The following is a 6,000-nucleotide window of genomic DNA, read 5'->3' on the forward strand; positions in this document are numbered from 1 at the left end:
ACAAAACGGGTGAAATCAAGCAAATCTATTCCAAGTGCAAACCTCTGCACAATTGTGAGACATCCCCAATCCCACTCAAGTTCCTGTCACACTGTGACTATTCCTATTGGCATACAGGATGCAAGTGCTAAAAGGCTTCTCTAGGAGGTCTACAGAAGCAGAAATCTTTTGTTACTGTGTTGGTGACATTAGTAATTTCTACACCTGACAGTACATACTAGGTTTACCACTGCTCCACAAGCCAACTCTTCTAAGAAAATAAAATAGGATTCTAATATATCATACCCTTACTTTTTAGACTGCTTTTCATATACACCATTCCATTTTATCTAAATAAAAGATTATTCTTCCTTTTATTAATGAGGGAATTAAAGTTCAGAGGGGTTATGTGGCTTGCCAGAAACAACACAGCTAACAAGGAACACAACTCAAGCCTGAACCCAGGATTCACTCCTCTACCTGTTCTCATGCTACAATTTTCATTGTGAACATCTAACACAAATATGAACTTAAAAGGTATGTTAAGTTTCTAGATACAAGGGGCACCTGGCTGGCTCATTCAATAGGGCATGCCACTCTTCATCTCATGATCCTGAGTGAGAGCCCCACGTTGGGCATAGAGTTTACGTAATAAAAAAAAAATACATACATATTTTTTAAAAGTTTCTAGATACAGGGGCACCTGGGTGGCTCAGTCAGTTAAGCATCTGATCTCATGGTTCCTAAGTTCAAGCCCAACTTGGGGTTCTCTATCAGCACAGAGGGACCCTCTGTCTCCCTCTCTGCCCCTCCCCCACTCACTCACACACATGCTCTCAAAAATAAACTTTTTTTTAAAAAGTTTCTAGATACAGAAATGGAGAGCATTGTATCAATATTAGTATCAAAATAAAGACTTAAAAACAGCAATGAATGTTAATGTTGGTAGCCTCTAAAACTATTAGAAATTCTACTTGAATCCAGTATGGATTTGATCTCACACTCTGTCTTAAATGAATATTTCACTGATTATAAAATTACATATAAATTCACCATAGAAAATTACAGAATTGGGTGGTCCGTAAGAAACAACTAGGCACATAAATTACACAAACTTCCCCAAACCATTCTTAATCTTGTGGCTTCACACTAAATTATGAAGTTCCTCATGTGAAATCCATTTTGATTTCAACACTAGGTGAATTACAACAGCATAAGCATGTTGTTTCTGCGTAATACTTGCAACATGCACTCAATTTTCAGAGCACTTTAGGACAATGTCCACAATCTATAAGCTAAAAATAAAACCCAAAAATGTTCAAGTTTTTTTTTATTTTTTATTTCATGTTTTTATTTGTTTTTGAAGGAGAGAGAAAGACAGAGCATGAGCGGGGGAGGAGCAGAGAGGGAGACACATAATTCGAAGCAGGCTCCAGGCTCTAAGCTGTCAGCACAGAGCCCGATGCTGGGCTTAGTTTTTTTTTAATTAAAAAAGTTCACCTGCCTATGTAAGATGAATACCAAGTAACATAATTACAAATTATTAAAGATTTGTAGAAGGACACCTGTTAAAGCATGCAACTGTTGATCTTGGGGGTCACAAGTTCAGGCCCCATGCTGAGTGTAGAGCTTACTTAAAAAATATGTATTTGTTTTTGTTTTTTGGTACAAAAAGGTGATTTTACTAAAGTACAAGGACAGGACCCACGGGCAGAAAGAGTTGTCCATAATATTTCTTTTAAAAGAAATAAAGAAAAAGGGGCTCCTGGATGGCTGTCGGTTAAGTGCCCAACTTCGGCTCAGGTCATGATCTCGCAGTTTGTGAGTTCGAGCCCCATGTCAGGCTCTGTGCAGACAGCTCAGAGCCTGGAGCCTGCTTCAGATTCTGTGTCTCCCTCTCTCTGCCTCTCCCATTCTCATGCTGTCTCTCTCTGTCTCTCAATAATAAATAAACGTTAAAAAAAAATTTTTTTTTAATAAAAAGACTTGCAGAATCTGGCTGAGGAAACTACTTGAGATCAACAAGTATAGGCCTTTAATCATATAGATGAGAAAACAGAGATCCAGAGAAGTGACCCTCCTAACAGCAGTCCCACAGTCAATTAATGACACAGAATGTCAATCTACAGCTTCCTGTTATCCTAAATGTCTCTGCATCCAATAAAATGTCACTAAAAAGGGCTACTAAACCTAAAAAAGACACATTTAAGACCCAAAAACTGGGGGACAGGGTAGTATACAATGACAGTCTTAAAAAGGGGGTGGGGGGAAGCTTCTGTTTTGTAAAGATTTTAAGTAATCTCTATACCCAATGTGGGGCTCGAACTTAACAGCCCTGAGATCAAGAGTTGCATGCTCTACCAACTAAGCTAGCCAGGAGCCCCTAGAATACAGAACCTCTTGAAGGAACTGCAAAGTTCCAAACCACATGAGCTCAAACCTGGCTCTTTAATCCAATACAAGGTATCACGTAGTTTTTAATAACTCATGTTATCAACCACCATAACTTTTTTTGCCCCATCTTAAGTACTATTCATTTGCTCAACAAATATCTGAAAGCACAATATACACTAGGAACTATGCTAGGTACTGAAGACACCAAGAAAACAAAACAGAAAGAGCCTTTTGCTCAACTGGATACACTTCTCTAAAATACTAGTCTATGACCTGACAGGATATTTACCAAACTCCTTCACTACTCTACATAACTATACCAACATTTTCTGCCAATTCTTCCAAACTTAAATAGAACCTCACCACACCCCCTCTGCAATATGAATATTTCTTGGGTAATTCACTATTCCACTTTTACCACAGAAGGTGTTAATCAGAACTACAAAAGAATTAAAAACTGACTTTACTGGGCACCTGGGTGGCTCAGTCGGTGAAGCGTCCAACTCTTGGTTTCAGCTCAGATCATGATGTCACAGTTCATGGGTTCGAGCTCTGTATCTGGCTCTGAGCTGTCACTGCTGAGCCTGCTTCAGATTCTCTCTCTCCCTCTCTGCCCTGCCCCATGCATGCTCACACTCTCTCTCTCAAAATAAACTTTAAAAACTGACTTGACCACTCCTCATGGACTGGGGCAAGTTTCAAGAACTTTTCACAATCCACAATAAACCTTCCTGGTGCACAACCCTCATCATCTCAAATGACTGGTAACTCATCCACCCTACCCTCACTTTACTAGAAACCTGAGTCAGATGGTTTAGGAGCAACCATGATGTTGAGATGTTGGGAAGCACATACCATGAACTCCTTTGTGAGCCAGAAGTAAACTTACTGCCTCTCACTCTCCTTTTTTTCCCCATGGATCTTTTGATACATCTCTAGATACACCTCCAGTCAAGCAGCACCTAATTTTATCAGGTATGTTCCCAAAGACTTGCACAACTAACTTCTGGCAACAAATCTGATTCCCCTATCTAAATCCATTATATTTTAAGAGATGCTCAATTTTCAGATTTAGGTTTCTCAGGCTTCCCCTTCTTCCCTATAAGAATTAAAGCTCTATAAAGAATTAAAAGCACTCTCAGAAGTCCTAATTAATGGAAAAGCTCTGGAATACCAAAGGTGACCTACAGCTGACTTTCACAGGTTCACAAACCTGGCTGACCAGAATCATTCATGGAGCTTTGTAAGGATGGATTCCCATGCCCCACCCACAGAGATTTTTATTCACCAGGTCCTGCATGGAGCTTAGGAATCAACATTTAAGACGGTCCATACTATTTCTGATGACCATGTTTAGGTAACCACTGAACTAAAAAACCTAGCCTACAAGCTAAGAAACATGGATTCTCCTATGGCTTGCTATTAACTACAAGTAGGGCTGTACCACTATGCTGGTCACTTGAACTGCTCTGGGTCACCTGAAAATAAGGGAGGTAATTAGAGCTAAAAGAGGCCTTCACAGGCAGCCAATTTAAAATTCGGGAACTCTCCAAATTTAGTTTAATATCACATACTGTACTGGGTTTACTCAAAACTGTCATTCTGTAAGCTCTGTGACCCACCGAAGTTACAGGCTATAGTAGGCAAGACTTTCTGCATGCCACCAATGCACCCTACTTGGGTCTCTGACCCTACAGAAACAGCCTTTAACCTGAAAGAATAAAGTTCCTATCACCTCTCCGAGTACAAATCACAAATGTTTAATGTAAAAAATTATTTCGTGTAATTCAACCCAAGCCTTGGATGGCATCACCGTCCACATTACGGAAAACGAAGTTGAACCTCAACTAGAAGAGTGTGCACGGTTTTTTTGTTGTGAAAAATTAGATTCCGTCGGATAAAGTGGACGTCAAGATATTAAACCAATCAAGAATTTAGGCCTCAGGCTGGTGAAGAAGACACACCTGAACATCAAGAGATCAAGTGCAAAACTCACTGACGAGATTACCAGACCCCAGAGAAGTGTATTAAAGCACCTATAAAATTCAACCCATTATTTTGAACTAAGTTTTCCAGCCCAAAGTACAAGCAACAATATTATCGCAGGGGTCCGAAGCAACAGAATTTCCAATTGAGAAATAACAATCTTTCGCGGAGCTGTCTGACCCAGTGTTTCCTGAGCTCTCAACCGCCTCCGAACCATCCTTCCCACCCAAGTACTACCAGGTCAGGAGGATGCCCTGCTGCACAGTCGGCCACTCCTCCTTCCCACAAGTCCCGGGCCCTTACCGCTCGCCTCAGGGGCTCCGCTGGCCCCGACCTCCGGCCTCTCGCCACAGTGGACTCCCACAGACCCGGTCGGGAACCGGGGGAAGGGGGGGGGGGCATACACTCACCTCCCGGGGTCCGCAAGCACTTCCCCGGACGCTCCCGGGGTAGCATTTCACACCCCTAGACCCATGGGCCCGTCCGCACCGAGCCCGGGATGGCCGCCGGGGCCTGGGACCCCGCCTCCCCCGCGCTGAGGGTCGGGCCGAGCCGGGCCCGGCCACTGCGCTCCCACTCCCCACGCCTCCCCCTGGCGGCCGCGGCCGCCGCCCAGGACACCCCTCCCCAGGCCACGCACGCCGTCCCCAGCCCCCCACGGGCCGCCGCCTCCTCAGAGGGTGACAGCCGCTGCGCCGGGGCCGAAGCCGGCCCCTCCTCCAGCCCCTCCTTACCCCCGGAGGAGGGGGGGGGGGAGCGTTCTTACCGGGCGGCAGGACATGGCGAGGCCCGCCACGGCACGGCCTCCTCCGCCACCCCACTAGGCTCCCAGCCAGGGCCGGCGGGGGGCAGCGCCTGAGCCGCTGGAGCGTTTTCGTCCGGCTGCTCCTTCGCTGCCGCCGCCGCCTTCTCACAACCACAACAACATGGCGGCAGCGGCCACACAGAGCGCGCTCCTGACGCCGAGCCGGGCCACGAGCGGGGGCGCGCGCGCACGCTCGGGCCCTCGATCCGCGGTCAGGGAAAAAAGGCAGGCGTTCGCGGGCTGGGCGAAGGCGGGGCCCGGACCGATGGCCACGCCCCGGGAGGTAGGCGGGGCTGCACGCGAGCTGAATGCCCTCCTCAGCGGGAGGGGGGAGGAGCCCAGGTGAAGAAATCAGAAACAGGTGGGAAATAGGGAAAGAAGAAAACCAATGGTGGTCCTACAGATTTGGAGGAGGCATCTTTTCCCTGCTTTAGAACCCTGATAGAGACAAAGCCTCACTCTACTTAACCAATAAAATAGAATAGTAGTATTTTTCACCTGTAGTTATGATGAAGCTAAAACCAATTTAATATAATGCATGTAAGTATGGTGTGCTCAAGGCTCTACTCCGAAAACAATTTCAAACTGCTTCAGCTGAAGCTCAGCTGAAACAAATGAGTTTTCAAACAAAAATTGTACCCTATTCCCAACAGCCTGCAGAAGAATTCTACAAGCCAGAACAGAATTATTTTAGGCCCTAACAGATTAACTTCAGAGTTGCATTTCAACGGTATACCCTTGACTTTTCTGGAAAATAGCCAAGAGAACTAGTCAGATGAAATTTATGTTTGCATTTGTTATATTTCTTCCACAGCAATTATTTATCCATCTTTCAT

General features: G+C 45.0%; 1 protein-coding gene across 13 annotated transcripts in view; it reads right to left on the reverse strand.

The window, feature by feature from the left end:
* The window catches only part of MTMR3 (myotubularin related protein 3), a 148,888-nt gene extending 143,630 nt beyond the window's left edge, over nucleotides 1-5,258 (reverse strand). For 11 of the 13 annotated variants that reach the window (XM_045041496.1, XM_003994781.6, XM_003994782.6 and 8 more), the window contains exon 1: nucleotides 5,126-5,249. The gene's annotated coding sequence lies outside the window, so the exon portion shown is untranslated. Of the gene's footprint in view, nucleotides 1-4,769; nucleotides 4,889-5,125 lie in introns of those variants that run through there. The other 2 variants (XM_045041493.1, XM_045041492.1) reach the window with 2 other exon arrangements.
* Nucleotides 5,259-6,000: the final 742 nt, after the last annotated feature.

Source organism: Felis catus, chromosome D3 (assembly GCF_018350175.1).
Source record: "Felis catus isolate Fca126 chromosome D3, F.catus_Fca126_mat1.0, whole genome shotgun sequence".
Lineage (NCBI taxonomy): Eukaryota > Metazoa > Chordata > Mammalia > Carnivora > Felidae > Felis > Felis catus.